Genomic DNA, 21,285 nt, shown 5'->3' with positions numbered 1-21,285 from the left:
CCACTGTCACCCCTAGGTCCTTTTCCGCAGAACTGCTGCCTCACCATTCGGTCCCTAGTCTGTAGCTGTGCATTGGGTTCTTCCGTTCTAAGTGCAGGACCCTGCACTTATCCTTATTGAACCTCATCAGATTTCTTTTGGCCCAATCCTCCAATTTGTCTAGGTCCTTCTGTATCCTATCCCTCCCCTCCAGCGTATCTACCACTCCTCCCAGTTTAGTATTATCCGCAAATTTGCTGAGAGTGCAATCCACACCATCCTCCAGATCATATATGAAAATATTGAACAAAACCGGCCCCAGGACCGACCCTTGGGGCACTCCACTTGATACCGGCTCCCAACTAAACATGGAGCCATTGATCACTACCCGTTGAGCCCGACAATCTAGCCAGCTTTCTACCCACCTTATAGTGCATTCATCCAGCCCATACTTCCTTAACTTGCTGACAAGAATACTGTGGGAGACCGTGTCAAAAGCTTTGCTAAAGTCAAGAAACAATACATCCACTGCTTTCCCTTCATCCACAGAACCAGTAATCTCATCATAAAAGGCAGAAGGTATCCCTTGTTGTGTGTGCACATTTTCTAGGGCCTAAACAGCAGTTGGGGCCTCTAGGTGCTGCAGTCATACAAAGAAAAGTACCCAATCATGTCCCACCTCAGCCTTTCCCGGATGGGTATTTTTTCAGCTGTTAGGTTGTTCAAGGACTGTTGGTGCCAACATTTGGTGACTGGTCACCTAAGGAAAGTCGTTGTGTTTCTGGTCTCTGACTGGAAAATTGAAACTTTTTTCAAAAGACAAATAATGGAGGTCAACTAATGCACATTCCAGCATGAATCTTCAGAGAAAAAGCAATGATGCGTGGCTGTGTGTGTGTGTGTTGCTGTGCTGGTCTACAGAGGATAGGAGTTGTTACAGCTCTCATCTACAAAAAAATGATGCTTTAGCTCTAGCTACAGAGCTGATGTGTTTAGCTCTGGCGGGTCCTGATCCAGTCCCCGGTATATCAGCCACGGTGGTGTATGTCACACTGAAACTTGTGAGAATGCTGGGAGATGCAAACAGTTTTCTATGAATAAATCACATCCCATGGGAGACAGGGTCCATGAGAAAATGTACAAATCAAGTTGTTTAATACTCTACCTTCTCTATACACAGGCATATTTGTCAGGCCGCCACCACTGCATGACTTTGCACTGAACTGACTATGCCATTATAACCTCTGTGTGGTTATTAAGAAGGCCAGAGGGGCCATTTCTGGGGGCATTTCCTCCTCTTTTCCCATTAACTTATATCCTCAGGAGAATGTGGTCCTCTTTCCAGTGCATTTATATGTGATGGATGTGACCTAGTACATTGCCTGTGGGAACTTTGGATCTGATTCTTAGAATCATAGAAGATTAGGGTTGGAAGAGATCTCAGGAGGTCATCTAGTCCAATCCCCTGCTCAAAGCAGGACCAACCCCAACTAAATCATCCCAGCCAGGGCTTTCTTATGTACACTGATGCCCCAAAGGGCCATAGAGTAGATATAAATACAATGTAAACATATTTTAAGGTCCCTTTACCTACCAGGGTGGTATAAAGAGGGACTTGTGTTGATGGAAGATGAGGTGCTTTTAACTTTTTAATGCCCTGACTTTTGTATGCATCAGCTGTCAACCTCAACATTGCATTAACATATCATATTTACGGGGACTGGATGATTTGGGGTGGTGGGGTTGACAGAAGTTTTCAAATTTTGACAAAAAAGAGAAGAAAATCACGACAATTTCCTCTCCCCGCCCTGCTCTCACTGTCTGTCTGTCCATGTATGTAATACAAAAGATGCTCCTGTACCCTGTGCTTTGTTTCACAGGAGCGGATTTGATTCAATAGAATTCTCACTCCAGGGCAAGAGAAATGTTAAAAGCCTCAGAACTGCGTGTGTGTAATTGCCTTGACCTTCCAGGTCTGTCTGTGGGCTGCAATCGGGAGTGCAAGGTGGTTATGAGGCATCCTGAATGCAAATGGATTATATATTCAGTTGCAAGTAGGTGAAGAGGGTTTGGGGAGTGGGAAAGAAAAGTGTATTTATTCCTTTTGATTATTAGCACATGAAAGGTACCACCCCCAGACATGTTCCAGAGTCTTTCCTGTTTTGCAATTTATTTTTTTTTCTTTTCCAAAGAAGTGATTTATATTAAGGGGAACCTGGGCCGATTCACGTCACTAACCTTCAAATGTCACAGCAGGATGTATTTTTGCTGCTAATCTAGGAGATGTTTTCTTTTGACAACTGCTGTTGTTCTAGCAAAAGCAGGTAAATTCAGGGCATAAATCATGTGCATTAGGCTGCAGTCCAGCATATTGTTATTTGCTTCATTCAGTGCCTTTCTCTCAAAGATCTTTACTGTTGGACGTCCTCAAGCATTGTTATTTATTTGTGTTACCACTACTAACACTGTACCACACATCCTGGTTCTGCTTCATTTCTCAGTTACTCTCGTCGACAGTGGCATGACGCCAAGGCAGTTTAGGATGATTGACATCTGCTGAGGATCTGGCCTGAGAGAGAAATGGCCTATCTGCATTTCAGGTACACCAGTGAGGTCAATGGAGTTAGGGCAGGTCTACACTTAACCTGTTGCCGCTGTGCTGGTGTAGCGCTTCAGTGAAGACACTACAATCCCGATGTGTGAGTTTCTCCCGCCTGTAGTCAATCCACCTCCACGGGAGATGATAATCCACCTCCAAGGGAGGTGATAGCTATGTCAATGGGAGAAGCCCTCCTGTCGACACAGCACTGTCTACACCGCGGGTGAGGTAAGTATAACTGCATCGCTCCAGGGCGTGGATTTTTCACACCCCCGAGCGACGTAGTTATATTGATGTACATTTATAGTATACACCTCCCCTCTGTCCAGATTTACACAGGTATAAGTGAGTGTGGATTAAGCTCAGATTTGACAGAATTTTACACGCGCTTTGCACAAATGTAAATGATGTCACAAGGTGTGAGGCAGTGGAGAATCGGACTCAGGTTGGGCTGTACACTTAGCTGATGTAGTCACCAGCTGAGGATCTGGCCCTGTGACAGGGTGTACCCTGGCCCAAGAAATGGTTCTCTGAGAGGAAAAGAGCAGTGAGTATTAGACCTCTAGGCTTGCCTAGAGAGACATCCCAGGAGCAGCCATTTTGGAAACCTCTGAAATCTGGTCCTCCGGCAGCTAGACGGTCTGGGGACCAGCACCAACCAATCAGGGCTCAGCAGGCTGAAATAAAAGAAGCTGCCCGCTGCTAGCAAGACAGTTCCTGGTGGGAGCAAGTGGATTGAGGAGGAATGCTCCCTAGGACATTGCCAGTGGACCCAGGCGATGGCAGAAGGCACCATGCTGAGTTAATTTTGGAAAGGGAATTAAGCCCTGATGGGTAACAAACTGTTTTAGTTATAACTGATCCCAAAGGGCAAGGATCTCCTTCTGTTTGAGTTTGTTGCTCCCTGGCAAGAGTTTGGACCATGAGACCCAGCTGGAGGGCTGAGCCACAGAAGACCCTCAGAGGCTGACTTATAGCTTGCACTAGGCACAGCGGACACTGGGGATGCTCAACAGGACAGTGGGGTGGGAGGAGGTATTGTTTCATGATCTCTGTGTGTATATAATGTCTGCTGCAGTTTCCACGGCATGCATCTGATGAAGTGAGCTGTAGCTCACGAAAGCTCATGCTCAAATAAATTGGTTAGTCTCTAAAGTGCCACAAGTACTTCTTTTCTTTTTGAAAGTAGTGAGTGCAACTGACCACAGGCCCCATTAATTTAAATGGAGCTATGCTGATTTGCACCAGCAAAGGATCTGGCCCATGGTATGTTATCAACAGCTGGCTGCATATACATATACGTAGTGGGTTTCTAAATTTAAGAGATTTTAAAATCTGCAAAAATTATGTGGCTGTGACTGATGCTTCAGTATAGCCAGGGTTTAGGATTGTTTTCAGCCAGTCAGATCATTTAATTCCTACCTTTTTACATACTCTGTGCCTGTGGGAATGCCAGTATCTTTCCCAGTGTTAGCTCTCCCTTCATATTTGTCCTCCCTTCTTAAACTCCATCCTTCTCTCCCTTGTTTTCATCTGGATTGACTGAGAGTCAATAAATATAGAGCCCCGCAGTGGATTTACTTGTCAGAATAGAACCACACTATAAGGTTTTCCCTCTATATTTACTTACACTGCAAGGGCTTTGGGGCAGGGCCTTTTGTTCAGTGTTTGGACAGCACCTAGCACAATGGCATCCTGCTCCATGACTGTGGCTCCTGTGTGCAACAGCAATACATATCAATAATGATTAATGATCTTTAGGATGGCGTGGACTGCACCCTCAGCAAGTTTTCAGATGACACTAAACTGGGAGGAGTGGTAGATACGCTTGAGGGTAGGGATAGGATACAGAGGGACCTAGACAAATTAGAGGATTGGGCCAAAAGAAATCTGATGAGGTTCAACAAGGACAAGTGCAGAGCCCTGCACCTAGAACGGAAGAATCCCAGGCACTGCTACAGGCTGGGGACCGAGTGGCTAGGCAGCAGTTCGGCAGAAAAGAACCTAGGGGTTACAGTGGACAAGAAGCTGATATGAGTCACAGAATCATAGAATCATAGAATATCAGGGTTGGAAGGAACCTCAGGAGGTCATCTAGTCCAACCCCCTGCTCAAAGCAGGACCATTCCCCAATTAAATCATCCCAGCCAGGGCTTTGTCAAGCCTGACCTTAAAAACTTCTAAGGAAGGAGATTCTACCACCTCCCTAGGTAACGCATTCCAGTGTTTCACCACCCTCCTAGTGAAAAAGTTTTTCCTAATATCCAACCTAAACCTCCCCCACTGCAACTTGAGACCATTACTCCTTGTCCTGTCCTCTTCTACCACTGAGAATAGTCTAGAACCATCCTCTCTGGAACCACCTCTCAGGTAGTTGAAAGCAGCTATCAAATCCCCCCTCATTCTTCTCTTCTGCAGACTAAACAATCCCAGTTCCCTCAGCCTCTGCTCATAAGTCATGTGTTCCAAACCCCTAATCATTTTTGTTGCCCTTCACTGGACTCTCTCCAATTTATCCACATCCTTCTTGTAGTGTGGGGCCCAAAACTGGACACAGTACTCCAGATGAGGCCTCACCAATCTCGAATAGAGGGGGACAATCACGTCCCTTGATCTGCTCGCTATGCCCCTACTTATACATCCCAAAATGCCATTGGCCTTCTTGGCAACAAGGGCACACTGCTGACTCATATCCAGCTTCTCGTCCACTGTCACCCCTAGGTCCTTTTCCGCAGAACTGCTGCCTCGCCATTCGGTCCCTAGTCTGTAGCTGTGCATTGGGTTCTTCCGTCCTAAGTGCAGGACCCTGCACTTATCCTTATTGAACCTCATCAGATTTCTTTTGGCCCAATCCTCCAATTTGTCTAGGTCCTTCTGTATCCTATCCCTCCCCTCCAGCGTATCTACCACTCCTCCCAGTTTAGCATCATCCGCAAATTTGCTGAGAGTGCAATCCACACCATCCTCCAGATCATTTATGAAGATATTGAACAAAACCGGCCCCAGGACCGACCCCTGGGGCACTCCACTTGACACCGGCTGCCAACTAGACATGGAGCCATTGATCACTACCCGTCGAGCCCGATAATCTAGCCAACTTTCTACGCACCTTATAGTGCATTCATCCAGCCCATACTTCTTTAACTTGCTGACAAGAATACTGTGGGAGACCGTGTCAAAAGCTTTGCTAAAGTCAAGAAACAATACATCCACTGCTTTCCCTTCATCCACAGAACCAGTAATCTCATCATAGAAGGCGATTAGATTAGTCAGGCATGATCTTCCCTTGGTGAATCCATGCTGACAGTTCCTGATCACTTTCCTCTCATGTAAGTGCTTCAGGATTGATTCTTTGAGGACCTGCTCCATGATTTTTCCGGGGACTGAGGTGAGGCTGACTGGCCTGTAGTTCCAGAATCCTTCTTCTTCCCTTTTTTAAAGATTGGCACTACATTAGCCTTTTTCCAGTCATCCAGGACTTCCCCTGTTCGCCACGAGTTTTCAAAGATAATGGCCAATGGCTCTGCAATCACAGCCGCCAATTCCTTCAGCACTCTCGGATGCAACTCGTCCGGCCCCATGGACTTGTGCACGTCCAGCTTTTCTAAATAGTCCCTAACCACCTCTTTCTCCACAGAGGGCTGGCCATCTATTCCCCATGTTGTGATGCCCAGCGCAGCAGTCTGGGAGCTGACCTTGTTAGTGAAGACAGAGGCAAAAAAAGCATTGAGTACATTCGCTTTTTCCACATCCTCTGTCACTAGGTTTCCTCCCTCATTCATTAAGGGGCCCACACTTTCCTTGGCTTTCTTCTTGTTGCCAGCATACCTGAAGAAACCCTTCTTGTTACTCTTGACATCTCCCGCTAGCTGCAGCTCCAGGTGCAATTTGGCCCTCCTGATTTCATTCCTACATGCCTGAGCAATATTTTTATACTCTTCCCTGGTCATATGTCCAAACTTCCACTTCTTGTAAGCTTCTTTTTTATGTTTAAGATCCACTAGGATTTCACAGTTAAGCCAAGCTGGTCGCCTGCCATATTTACTATTCTTTCGACACATCGGGATGGTTTGTCCCTGTAACCTCAACAGGGATTCCTTGAAATACAGCCAGCTCTCCTGGACTCCTTTCCCCTTCATGTTAGTCCCCCAGGGGATCCTACCCATCCATTCCCTGAGGGAGTCGAAGTCTGCTTTCCTGAAGTCCAGGGTCCGTATCCTGCTGCTTACCTTTCTTCCCTGTGTCAGGATCCTGAACTCAACCAACTCATGGTCACTGCCTCCCAGATTCCCATCCACTTTTGCTTCCCCTACTAATTCTTCCTGGTTTGTGAGCAGCAGGTCAAGAAAAGCTCCCCCCCTAGTTGGCTCCTCTAACACTTGCACCAGGAAATTGTCTCCTACGCTTTCCAAAAACTTCCTGGATTGTCTATGCACCGCTGTATTGCTCTCCCAGCAGATATCAGGAAAATTAAAGTCACCCATGAGAATCAGGGCGTGCAATCTAGTAGCTTCTGCGAGCTGCCGGAAGAAAGCCTCATCCACCTCATCCTCCTGGTCTGGTGGTCTATAGCAGACTCCCACCACTACATCACTCTTGTTGCTCACACTTCTAAACTTAATCCAGAGACACTCAGGTTTTTCTGCAGTTTCGTACCGGAGCTCTGAGCAATCATGCTGCTCCCTTACATACGGTGCTACTCCCCCACCTTTTCTGCCCTGCCTGTCCTTCCTGAACAGTTTATAACCATCCATGACAGTACTCCAGTCATGTGAGTTATCCCACCAAGTCTCTGTTATTCCAATCACGTCATAATTCCTTGACATCACCAGGACCTCCAGTTCTCCCTGCTTGTTTCCAAGGCTTTGTGCATTCGTATATAAGCACTTGAGATAACCTGCTGATCGCCCCTCATTCTCAGTATGAGGCAGGAGCCCTCCCCTCACAGACATTCCTGCCTGTGCTTCCTCCTGGTATCCCGCTTTCCCACTTACCTCAGGGCTTTGGTCTCCTTCCCCCGGTGAACCTAGTTTAAAGCCCTCCTCACTAGGTTAGCCAGCCTGCTCGCAAAGATGCTCTTCCCTCTCTTCGTAAGATGGAGCCCGTCTCTGCCCAGCACTCCTCCTTCATGGAACACCATCCCTTGGTCAAAGAATCCAAAGCCTTTTCTCCGACACCACCTGCGTAGCCATTCGTTGACTTCCACGATTCGACGGTCCCTACCCAGACCTTTTCCTTCCACGGGGAGGATGGACGAGAACACCACTTGCACCTCAAACTCCTTTATCCTTCTTCCCAGAGCCACGTAGTCCACAGTGATCCGCTCAAGGTCATTCTTGGCAGTATCATTGGTGCCCACGTGGAGAAGCAGGAAGGGGTAGCGATCTGAGGGGTTGATGAGTCTCGGCAGTCTCTCTGTCACATCGCTAATCTTTGCCCCCGGTAAGCAGCAGACTTCTCGGTTTTCCCGGTCAGGGCGGCAGATAGATGACTCAGTCCCCCGGAGGAGAGAGTCCCCGACCACCACCACCCGCCTCCTTCTCTTGGGAGTGGTGGTCGTGGAAGCCCCCATCTCAGGACAGTGCATCTCATGCCTTCCAACCAGCGGAGTCTCCTTCTGCTTTTTCCTCCCAGACATATCATCTGGTCCACTCTCCGCAATGGTACCTGTGGAGAGAACAAGAAAACGGTTAGTTACCTGTGTCCGCGTTGTTGGAACCCGGACATTCCCCCTTCTTCTTTCGGAGGTCACATGTTGCCAAGCTTCTTCACTGGCCTCTTGGCTCCGCTGTGCAACCTGCTCTAAATCTTTAGAGCTTTGTGCCCGTAGAAGCATATCCTGACTTTTGTCCAGAAAATCCTCCGTTTCTCGTATGCAACGCAGGATCGTTATCTGTTGCTCCAGACCTTCAATCTTCTCTTCCAATATGGAGACCAGCTTGCACTTTGTACAGACAAAGTCGCTTCTGTCCTGTGGAAGAAAGACAAACATGGCACATCCAATGCAGGTCACAACAGCTGAACCCCCACCTTCCATATCACCTTCCTACTATGAGCTTCCTCAGAGAAGTTGGCAAGATGTAAGCCTCACTGGGCTCACTCCAGGCGAACTCCCAGGCAAACTCCTGCTGTGTGCTGCTCTGCTGTTCCCCGCTGCTCAGCTGATTCGCCGCCGCTCAGCTGGTTCGCGAAGCTCTGGCTATTTTTAAACAGTGTGCCCTTGTTGCCAAGAAGGCTAACGGCATTTTGGGCTGTATAAGTAGGAGTATTGCCAGCAGATCGAGGGACGTGATCATTCCCCTCTATTCAACATTGGTGAGGCCTCATCTGGAATACTGTGTCCAGTTTTGGGCCCCACACTACAAGAAGGGTGTGGAAAAAATGGAAAGAGTCCAGCAGAGGGCAACAAAAATGATTAGGGGTCTGGAACACATGACTTATGAGGAGAGGCTGAGGGAACTGGGATTGTTTAGTCTGAGGAAGAGAAGAATGAGGGGGGATTTGATAGCTGCTTTCAACTACCTGAAAGGGGGTTCCAAAGAGGATGGATCTAGACTGTTCTCAGTGGTAGTAGATGACAGAACGAGGAGTAATGGTCTCAAGTTGCAGTGCGGGAGGTTTAGGTTGGATATTAGGAAAAACTTTTTCAGTAGGAGGGTGGTGAAGCATTGGAATATGTTACTTAGGGAGGTGGTGGAATCTCCTTCTTTAGAGGTTTTTAAGGTCAGGCTTGACAAAGCCCTGGCTGGGATGATTTAGTTGGGGATTGGTCCTGCTTTGAGCAGGGGGTTGGACTAGATGGCCTCCTGATGTCCTTCCAACCCTGATATTCTATGATTCTATGAATAATGTTTATTCATTTTGTGTGCGCCTGGGGAGGTGATTGACTTTACTGGACAGATTTAAGAAGTGTCCTTAATATCATCAGTGGGTCTAAGCAGGGTTGCTTTGAATTGTCTGATAAAACATTTCACCTGTATAGCACATACTGTAAGGAAACCAGCTAATTGTGAACAAACAGAATCACTTGTCCCATAACCTCAGCCATACAGAACACAACGCCATCCACAGCCTCAGAAACAACTCTGACATTATAATCAAAGGGGCTGACAAAGGAGGTGCTGTCGTCCTCATGAACGGGTCGGATTATGAACAGGAGGCTGCCAGGCAACTCTCCAACACCACATTCTACAGGCCACTATCCTCTGATCCCACTGAGGAGTACCAAAAGAAACTACACCATCTGCTCAAGAAACTCCCTGCTACAGCACGGGAACAAATCTACACAGACACACCCCCAGAGCCCTGACCAGGGGTATTCTATCTGCTACCCAAGATCCATAAACCTGGAAATCCTGGACACCCCATCATCTCAAGCATCGGCACTCTTACAGCAGGATTATCTGGCTATTTGGACTCTCTCCTCAGACCCTACGCTACCAGAACTCCCAGCTATCTTGGGGACACCACCGACTTTCTGAGGAAACTACAATGCATTGGTGATCTTCCTGGAAACACCATCCTGGCCACTATGGATGTAGAAGCTCTTTATACCAATATTCCACATGAGGATGGACTGCAACCTGTCAAGAACAGTATCCCTGATGAGGCCACGGCACACCTGGTGGCTGAGTTTTGTGACTATGTCCTCACCCACAACCATTTCAGATTTGGGGACAACTTATACCTTCAAGTCAGCGGCACTGCTATGGGTACCCGCATGGCCCCACAATATGCCGACATTTTTATGGCTGACTTAGAACAACGCTTGCTCAGCTCTCGTCCCCTAACTCCCCTACTCTACTTGCGCCACACTGATGACATCTTCATCATATGGACCCACGGAAAGGAGGCCCTCGAAGAATTCCACCTGGATTTCAACAATTTCCACCCCACTATCAACCTCAGCCTGGACCAGTCCACACAAGAGATCCACTTCCTGGACACTACAGTGCTAATAAATGATGGTCACATAAACATCACCCTATACCGGAAACCTACTGACTGCTATACTTACTTACATACCTCCAGCTTCCATCCAGGACACATCACACAATCCATTGTCTACAGCCAAGCCCTAAGATACAACCGGATTTTCTCCAATCCCTCAGACAGAGACAAACACCTACAAGATCTTTATCAAGCATTCTTAAAACTACAATACCCACCTGGGGAAGTGAGGAAACAGATTGACAGAGCGAGACGGGTACCCAGAAATCACCTACTACAGGACAGGCCCAACAAGGAAAATAACAGAACACCACTGGCCATCACGTACAGCCCTCAGCTAAAACCTCTCCAGCACATTATCAACGATCTATAACCTATTCTGGAAAATGATCCCTCACTCTCCCAGACCTTGGGAGGCAGGTCAGTCTTCGCTTACAGACAGCCCCCCAACCTGAAGCAAATACTCACCAGCAACTACACACCACACCACAGAAACACTAACCCAGGAATCAATCCCTGTAGCAAACCTCGTTGCCTACTCTGTCCCCATATCTACTCTAGCGACACCATCAGAGGACCCAACCACATCAGCCACACCATCAGAGGCTCATTCACCTGCACGTCTACTAATGTTGTATATGCCATCATGTGCCAGCAATCAAGGCCGGTGTAACCACTAGGCAAAGTAGGCAGCTGCCTAAGGCACCAAGATTTGGGGGCGCCAAAAAGCAGTGCCCCAAAATTGTGTTTTACACTATTGCTGGAAAACGATTGAATAAAGAAAAGAGAAACATTGTTGAACTTGCATTTTAATCATTATGCAGTATTCATTTTTGAAAGTTTATAATAAGCGATGCTCTGGGGGGAGGGGTGGGGGAGGCGGGGGGGGGGGGGGGGCAAGGTGGAAGTTTTGCCTGGGGCACAAAATATCCTTGCACAGGCCCTGCCAGCAATGCCCCTCTGCCATGTACATTGGCCAAACGGACAGTCCCTATGTAAAAGAATAAATGGACACAAATTGGACATCAGGAATGATAACATACAAAAGCCAGTAGGAAAACACTTCAATCTCCCTGGACATTCTATAACAGATTTGAAAGTAGCTATACTTGAACAAAAAAACTTCAGAAACAGACTTCAAAGAGAAACAGCAGAACTAAAATTCATTTGCAAATGTAACACCATTAATTTGGGCTTGAATAGGGACTGGGAATGGCTGGCTCATTACAAAAGCAGCTTTGCCTCTCCTGGAATTGACACCTCCTCATCAGTTATTGGGAGTGGACCACATCCACCCTGACCGAATTGGCCCTGTCAACACTGGTTCTCCACTCGTAAGGTAACTCCCTTCTCTTCATGTATCAGTATATTTATGCCTGTATCTGTAATTTTCACTCCATGCATCTGAAGAAGTGGGGTTTTTACCCACGAAAGCTTATACTCAAATAAATCTGTTAGTCTTTAACGTGCCACTGGACTCCTCGTTGTTTTTGTGGATACAGACTAACACGGCTACCCCGACAGCTAATGTGGGCATGCATTCTGCTGCCCTCTGCTGGATAGGATCAGAACTGCTCATGTGTGTTTCATGGACCTTGTATTACTAAGAGCCAATGGAGATTAGTTTAGTTCAAATGGCTTTTGCAGTAGAAATTGAGCTCTGTCCTTACCAGGAACCTCTACAAGTATAGTCTGAAGTCCGCGGAAGTTAGCGGAAAGACTCCTCTTGGCTTCAATGAGTTCTGGATCAGGCCCCAAGCATCCATCATAGTGGCAACCATGAAGCCATGGATTTTTTAATGTGTTGGAGTAAAGGTGAGCATTTCACCTTGATTGTTTAATTGTGATTCTGTCTCGATGCATTAAATGTGTGTTCTGAGAGACACACTGTAACTGTACCGTTTGTTTGTATTTTACCCTACAGACGTTCAAACAAGCCTTAATTTATGGGAATTCAAAGCTCTACCTACACCCCACTTCTAAGGCTGGGGTACCTCCATTACATTTAGTGCACACATTTCCTTGGGTCACAATCCACATATGCCCTTGTGCCATGAATAGAGCTGGTCAAGAATTTGACTAAATGTTGCTGGAAAATGCTGAAAGGTCATGGGAACATACCAGATTTGACCCTCCCAAAAAAGTATCTCAGTTCCAGGATGAAATATATGTGCAAAAGGAGAGAAAGCACCACTATCCGAAATATCCCAGTGGTTAGATGGCTTGTCTGGGACATGGGGAAACCCATGATCAAGTCTCTGGTCTGACTCTGCTGAGATCCCTAATCACCAAGCTATTCTCTCTGACTTTTTTTTAGAAAAACCTCAAAAGATCTCAGTATCATCAGGATGTGGAAAGGGAAAGTTTTCAAAATCTCAACAAGAACATGGGATGGGAAAACCCTTTTCCACTCAGCTCTAGCCATGAATATCCCTTAGAATTCCCAGTTTGAGAAACTCACAGGCAAACATAAATGGAGCTGCCAAGTTATTGATGGTTTCAGTGTGAAGTTTTCTATCCGCCAATGCTTGAAACAGGGCATAGGTTCAGAGGCTGGTGCATCTGTGGATGATCCTGGGCTGACTTTCTGCATTTGCAATGCAACCTGGAAGCGGGTGAGGCCAGGCAATTTAAAGGTTCCCACAGCTCTAAGCACAAGCCACTTCCCAGACGCAGCTTTGTCCTGGGCATCTTATTTTGTCCTCAATGGCAGCATCGTGTACAAAATGCCCAACCAGGTGAACCACAGAGACAGCTGCAGCAAAACAAGCTACATGGAATTCCTCGTTAGGGGCCAGATGGGAATCCAGATTTCTCACCTGCCTAATCTGCCATCTGTTGACCCTGGTCAATATTCCAAATTGCACCAGTTTAATTTTAAATTGGTTCAGAAAACAAATGTAGTTTAACCGGTTCAATACACAGTGGAAATACACTTAAATTTGAAAACAAAGTGTGGATCATTATAACTAGATTCAAACCAGGTTTATATCCCTTAAATTGATTCCTTACTGGATTAAGCTAAATTAATGTGTGCCAGGTTCCAACGGGTTTAAGAGCATCTACACTGTGTTTTGCACCAGTTTAATTTTACTGGTTTAGAATAAAAAAAGTCTCAGTCCTCAGCTTCAGCGCGCTCCAGGGGCTGGGCCCAGGGTATCTTAAAGACCCTGGTGCTCTGGGATGAAGACCATGATTGAGAACTGCATTGCTCTGGCACAAAGAAACATTCTACCAAAACGGGTAAAATTAATCTGTGCAGCAGACAGAGTTTTCTTGGGGCCAGTCCAAGAAAACAAACTCCCCCAGGAACTAGGATCATCCCAAACGTCCCTGTCTTCTGCTCCAAGTGCAAGGGGGCAGGTCTTTGACCTGCCTTCTCTGAGAAACACAGAGCAACGTGTACGGGGGAAATGTCTAATCACTGCAGGCCTGCACCCTTGTGGCTGTGTGTGGCCTAGTGGCTTTTCTCCTCCTTTGATGTCCCCTGCTGACAGCCACCCAGCCCTCGTGGGCTACCTCTTCCTATGAGCTGCCCTCCCCGCCCCCCCGGTCACTTTTAGTGCTTCCCCCTTCAGGGAAAGCAGGGTCCAACACACCACTGGTCTTGGCGGTGACACGCCAGAGTTTAGGTCCAACTCCAGGCTTTTGGGGCCTACCAGCTTTTGGCTCTGGGGTCTTCCTGTTCCTGCCTTGGGTGGGCCAGTACGGGAGCCCAGCCCAGGGAACCTGCATGAAGCAGATGAGGTGTGCTTGTTCAGAACTCCTGCTGTGTCCTTGGCCTGCAGCTAGGCCTTTCTCGCGGTCTCTTCTCCAGCTGACTCTTCTGCAGGTCTCAGAACAAAGGGGATCGAAATTAGTTGATAAACAGAAAGGTCCTGCACTGGGCCTATCTGCCTCCAGTCAGCTCTGACACTTAAGGGTCTTTAGTCTGGCTCTCACCCCAGCTGATCCTTCCTTCCAGGCAGCTTCAAGGCAGCCTCTAGTTACGGTTCTAGCCGCAGCCAGGTCCTCCTTCACTGGCTGGCTCAAGAGGCGCATTTCCTTTCCCAGTCGGCCACCAGTGAGCGGGTCTTTTCCCTTTTTATCTCTGCACCTCCCCCTGGCTTGATCTTGCACAAATATAATAGGGTGGAACTGATTGGGCCCAAAGGCTCTCATTAACCCCTTCTTGTTCAGCGTTAGGTCTGTGTACCCCATCATATGCATATTTAAAATAAAAACAAAAGCCTACCAAAATAAAACACTCCACTGCACACAAAATGAATGAGACTAACGGGAGAATGAATCACACATGAGAGATGTTAGTCACATTGCTTAATCAGATACTGTGGTGATGTGTGGTATAAAGACCTGTATAGAATAGAAATGACACCTTTAGTTAAACAGGTGCAACGCCGAATATGGACAAGGCCTGAGCTGAACAACCCAGACACTCTGTTAACAAATGAAACCAGAACTATGAGAAAGCCAGAGAAGCAAGGAAAGCTTTATGTTTCTCAAGGTGAGGACAGGATTTCATAATGACATCCAAATGTAATTGCCTGGTGTTTCACCCTAGTAATTCATCTGGCTTTGCCAGCTCCCCTGAAAAGCCACCCAGGGTGTGATTTTCATGTCAGTGACAGGAAAAGAGCAAAGAGAGAAATATCTGGGTTGGGTGTTTTGTTTTGTTTTTTGCAGAGAGAGAATAACAGTGAAGAGACAAAGTGAGGTGAGCCGAAAACGGGATGAAACTGACAACCTGAAAAGTCTCTGCAATTAAAAAAAAAAAAAAAATCCCCCCTGACACCGGATGATCGAAACTTACATGCCAGAGAAGGGAAAGGGCTATTAGGTCCAGCTGAGATTCTTCGTCTGCCAATGCAGAATTGTTTGCTATTTTATACTTTATCCAGTCCAGTTTTCAATTTCCTGAGGGGAAAAGCAGAGCACAAGACAGGCATATTTTACACAGACTTGGACTATGCAATTCAACATGTGTGTATGTATCTCTCTCTCTCTGTATATATATATACATATATATAGGCAGGAACTTTGTTTTCCGCTTTCCTCTGTAACATGGAGTGTGGATCGGCTGCGGGGCTCATCAGAGCTTATCTCACCTAATCAACTCCCTCCCTTCTCCTGAGTACTGAAATGCTTTATTCTAACCCACGTTACTGGACTCAATACAGGGGTAACTGGATGAAATGTGATGATGTGTGATACGCAGGTGGTTAGACTAGACGATCTAATGGTTCTTTCTGGCCTTAAATGCTAAGTAACTATGAATACCTTACAGCCAAATCCTCAGCTAGTGTAAATCAGCAGTGGAGCTATACTGATTGACGCCAGCTGAAGAGTCTCCACCATGAAGATCTAACAGCCTAAATGCCCAATCGCGGAAACATTTCTAGGTGTAGAGGCTGCCCTAGGAGGAAACGGGGAGGGATAGCTCAGTGATTTGAGCATTGGCCTGCTAAACCGAGGGTTGTGAGTTCAATCCTTGAGGGGGCCATTTAGGGATCGTGACAAAAATTGGGGATTGGTCCTGCTTTGAGCAGGGGGTTGAACTAGATGACCTCCTGAGGTCCCTTCCAACCCTGATATTCTATGATTCTATGAAAGGTGTAAGAAGGGAGACTCACTCCTTGCAAGATTTCAGTGGGGCACAGTGCAACAGCTTGCAAGAACAGACCCTCAGTTTGCACAGCAGGGGGACATACAGGCCACCGGCAAATATCAGAAGGGTGCTAACGCTTGCCAGTAATAATAAGAATCTGTCAATCATGGGGGGACGGTGCACAGAGATGGAAACATGAGAAGAAATGTTCGGCGTCAATGAGGCAGAAGGGTTTGGAGAAAGCACAGACAAAGCTCGATTCACACAAGGTGGCAGTGCAGATTGTCAGCAGGGGTTTCATCAGCTGAGAGCTAAAAATATCCAGGTGTGTACAGTCACAAGGAGAGGAAAAAAAACACAGACACAAACTCTGCTGGTGCAACTCCACTGGCTTCAATGCAGCTTTGCCGACTTGCGCCAGCAGAGAATTTGGCCAGTGGGACTTCTCTGGGAGAGTTTCTTGCTCTTTTATTCATCAGGCCAATTATGACCATCTAGTCTGAGCTCTGGTATGACACAGATCATTGCACTTTTCTGGATTCATTCCTGTTTGAACTAAAGCGCAGCTTGTAGAAAAAACATCCAATCTTGATTTTCAAATTTTCATTGATGAAGAATCCTTTGGTAAGGGACCCTTGGTAAATTGTTTCTGTGGTTAATGACCTCGCACCTTATTTCTGGTCTGTATTTGTCCAGCTTCAATTTCCTGCCGCTGGCTCTTGTTAGACTTTTGTCTGCTATGTTAATCAGCCTGCTGTTATCAAATTTCTCTTCCTTTTGTAGGTACTTCTAGACTGTAATCAAGTCACCCCTTAACCTTCTCTTTGTTAAGGTAAATAGATTCAGCTCCTTGAGTCTATCACTGTATGGCAGGTTTTACAATCCTTTAATCAGTCTTGAGGCTCTTCTCTGAACCCTCTCCAACTTTCCAACATCCATCTTGAATTGTGGACGACAGAACTGGACGCTGTGTTCCAACAGCTGTTGCATCAATGCCAAACACAGAGGTAATACAACCCCCCTACTCCCACTCCTGTTTGTACATCCAAGGATCACATTAGCCTTTTTGGCCACACTGGACCAGAACTGGATGTGCTGTTCAGTTTATTACCATTTATTTTTCATGTATTTAGACCTTGTAGACCAATTAAAGGTGCCAGATGAATAGCTCAAGAGCCTAGACTCCTCTATGTTCCCACAAGTCAAGTATAGTCTGGGTTAGCTTCGCCTTGCGTTGCCTCTTGATATGCCCTCTCCCTAACCTGGAGGGGACCATATCAAATGACAAAAGAGGGTCGTTGAGTCTCCATGGCCCATTCATTCCATGGCCTCCAAGCCAAGACCATCAAAAAGGAACTCAATTAGTGGTGTTATTATTTGAGATGTGGGCACTTAACCATTGATAGCCACCAACTCATTTGTCATACCAAACAGCCATCAGAGAGTAACAACATACAGTCACTGATGACCTGTACTGGATTTGACCCTGTAACCCAGAATGTTTTGATCATCATTTTTCTTGAGGATCCTTCCAACTGATCATGATTGAGGCTGGAATTGCTTTAGAAAAGAGGTGCTGAGTTTTTGCTCTTTTGTTCTTCTCAGTTCTGGAATACCTTTTGTTCTTGTCTTGCTTTGAGATGATGACCTGCTTTCTTCTGACTCATAGACATATGTTAGTTACCTCCTTGAAGAGTTGATCTCAGAAGCAGAGTGTGTGCAGAATTCCCACTGATTGCAGTGGCAGATCCTGGTCTGGAAAGGTGACAGGACTGGACCGTTTCCCCTTTGGTGTTTAACTTGCAGGCCCGTATTTTCAAACTTTGTTGACAAATGTTATATTTAGGCACCTACATAAGAGTAGCCTGATTTTCAGAAGTGCTGAGCATCCACTCCTCCCCGTGACTTTGACAGGCTCTGTGTATGAGCAGCACCTTTGGAAATCAGGACAATTTCATTTAGGGGACTAAGTTTGGATTTAGGTGACTAACTTTAGACAGCTTTTTAAATGTAATTCGCCACCAAAAGATACAGATAATTCAATGGGAGCTAGGCACATAGGTGTTTTTGACAATCCCAGTCGGTACCTATCAGCAGCTTTTGGTGCCTAAATCTCTTTCAAAATGGAGGCACCGAAATGAAAAGGCCATAGAGAGTTCAGCAACCTGCAGGTCCCATTGCTCTTGTAAGTATTAAAAGAGAGAGGGTGATTAGTACAGAAGATAAGGGTTATCAAGGTAAGGATAACAGCAGAGTTGTGGGATGGAGGAGGTTTGTTAGTAGAACTGGTCAGGAATTTTCCAACTACACGTAGTTTCATCAGAAAATGCCAGTTTGAGGGGGCAAAACATTTTGTCAGACCTGTCGCAGGTTCCAGCAAAACACAGGCAAGTTTCCATCTGGCAACTCCCTGATTGCCTAGTGAGATGCTGGGAGTTTGGATGCCAGGGTCCACAGCTCCCGGAGGAGCCCTGTCATGCAGGGCCGTAACTAGGGCAAGGCAAGAGGGAGTGTGGGGAGAATGACCGGGCTGCAGTGGCAGGTCCCCGGGCAGCGAGCGGGCTGTGACTGGGCTGCGAGAGGCAGGTGCCCCCAGGGGGTGAGTACTGTCGGGAACATCTCATGGCAGCTGGGCTCCTTGGGCGGGGCCGGCTCCTGGGGGTGTCACTGGCCAGCACCGGGCTCCTTCAGGGCAGAGGCAAGAGTGTGTCAGGGGACAGCTCCAAGCTGTGCCACCCGCCCTTCCTGGGGAGCACCTGGCCATGCAGGGGGAGTCGGCTCAGGGAGCAGGGCAGGTTGGGTTGCTGGGCAGCCAACAAGTGCCCTGGATCCCTCAGTATGTAGACTCAGGGGACTGAACGGGACAGGCAGCTCCCACCAGCTTCAGAGCTACCGACTCCTGACAGGAGGTGACAGTTTTCAAACTGTGGGGTGCATCCCCCTAGCAAGGCAGAAATCTGGGGGGGCCATGTGGCCCTGCATACCCCCCATATGTCACCTCTAGGGGGTGCAAATATGATTGCTCACCCTGAGTGCTAAAATGCTTAGTTACTGCTCTGCTGCCATGAGAACTGTCCCAGGGCTGGGGACCCAGGGGCTACCCCGTTTCCTGCTATGAAGCAGGAGAAGTAGAAGCCCTGTGAGTCTCACTTCTACCCAGAGCTCCAGGACAGACTATGCCAAGATGTCCACACTCCCGGTTGGAGCCTCATCTCTAGCTGAGGCTTGGCTCCAAAGTGAAATCAACCAAAAATGCAAAATGTTATGAACCAAAAATTGTGAGTTTTGGCCAACTCTGGTAATGAGCAGCACAAATTCCCCTCCCTGGAGGAAGACCAGAGGAAACTTATGCTTAGATAAGATCACCCATGATTCTTGAAAAACAAGAAATGTTCAAAATTCACAGCCTAAATTTTGGAGGGGAAGCCGTGGTATAGGGAATTCATTTTGATATCTCCTGAGATTTTCCCAGGCTGAGAGCCTCTCGTCTGATAGAAAACAGATCTCAGAGTTATTTCAGGGATCTTCCCCCTCAAATTCCTGTTGCTCTAGTGTTAGGAAAAGTTTGTGATTTGTTCAAAGGTAGAAGATTAGCTAGATAGCTGGATGGATTGGATAAGAGCATTAAGATTTTGAGATTGTGCAACCTCTAACACTCTCAGATTAAAAGGCTCATTCCAAGCTTTGTAAAATGTAAGCTAACAATTTCTAACTTCCGGTCGCTCGTTCCCAGTTTTACTGCCAAAAAGAAAAATGGGAAAAAAAGACAAAACAACTTTTGCTCCGAGTATTCGCGGGTGATTAACATGATTTGTACGAGGCTCTTTGATTCCACGTCATTATTTGGTTTGGAGCCATTTTTCTTTTTATGAGAAGGCAGCAGAAAATGGGCTTTTTGGCCTCAGCCACCAAGGAGTCCAGGCTCGGACAGCTCAAAGCACAGCAAACACGGAGCCTATTGAAAGAGAGAGCTGGTGAAAAGAAAGCAAGCGGCATTCCAATGAACTCAGACAATTCGCCAATGAGAGTGCAATGTACAAGCCGCAGGAGCTCGCTTGGCTTCAGTGGGTTACCCACACCTTCTCATCTGATAACAAATAGGAACAAGTGCATTTTTTGGGAGCCAAGTGCAAATGCTGGAAGAGAGAATGTCTTTTGAAGCAGCTGGCCCACTTCAGCTTGGACAGAAAGAAGCTTCATGAAGATGCAATGGATGCTTTGAGTCCTGGAAGCAGCAAACATTATTGTCTCAGATCCTTGCAGCAGCCCTGCCTGGCCTCTCACTAGGACTGCTGTGAGGGGAATCCAAACCTCTGTGATTTGGATTCAAGCTCCTGGACCCTGAACTGAGTCCAGCCACTGTTTCAATCTCAGGGTCCCTAGACACACTCCCAGGGTGCAGACCTTCTATCTGGCACCCCCCACTCCCCGAGTCTTGGAACCCGCTGTCTAGCAGCCTATCCCTTCTGGTGCAGCCTATCCCTTCTGGTGGACACTGCAGATGCCCCAGTATGCAAGCACACCCCTCTCCTGGAACTCCACCCTAAAGGTGTGAAGCTTCTGGTTCTATCAGGGGCTGTGCCACCATCAACACACACACACGCTCTTTGTTCAGTCTATCAACTTCATGCTCTTTATAGTTAATCATGGAAAGCACGAGAAAGCACAGATCACACAAACAATAAAACATCCTAAATGCAATGTCCCTCATTACCTCACCCTTCCCTTGGGAGCTCTGGGGGCATCACCTCTGTTCCATCACACATAGGCAGTGGCCTTCCCATTCTTACCTACCCTGCCCTGCAGCAGCTTCCCTCATCATGGTGGTGGAATCTCCATCCTTAGAGGTTTTTAAGGCCTGGCTTGATTTAGTGGGTGTTGGTCCTGCTTTGAGCAGGGGTTTGGACTAGATGACCTCCTGAGATCTCTTCCAACCCTAATATTCTATGGTCTTAATCTGGGGAAAAATGGCTCCTGCCCCCAGTTCCCCCCTCTGAATGTCTTTATAGACTACTGCTTTATAGACCACCTTTGCTATTTTCCTGTTCTGCATCTTGGTAACTTTCCATCACCCCCCCACTCCTCCCCGCTTCAGACAAGAGGAGGAAGTGTCTTCTCCCAGGTAGAGCAAACCTATTGTCCCAAGGTGTCT

At 47.0% G+C, this 21,285-nt stretch overlaps 1 long non-coding RNA gene across 1 annotated transcript in view; it reads right to left on the bottom strand.

The window, feature by feature from the left end:
- Positions 1–21,285, bottom strand: part of LOC140906093 (uncharacterized) — a 33,060-nt gene that overhangs the window by 8,578 nt on the left and 3,197 nt on the right. The window contains exon 3 of the long non-coding RNA XR_012157040.2: positions 15,339–15,442. This is a non-coding gene — a long non-coding RNA (uncharacterized LOC140906093). The remainder of the gene's footprint in view (positions 1–15,338; positions 15,443–21,285) is intronic.

This window comes from Lepidochelys kempii, chromosome 2 (assembly GCF_965140285.1).
Source record: "Lepidochelys kempii isolate rLepKem1 chromosome 2, rLepKem1.hap1, whole genome shotgun sequence".
Lineage (NCBI taxonomy): Eukaryota > Metazoa > Chordata > Testudines > Cheloniidae > Lepidochelys > Lepidochelys kempii.
This window is presented reverse-complemented; position numbering and strand designations above follow the sequence as displayed.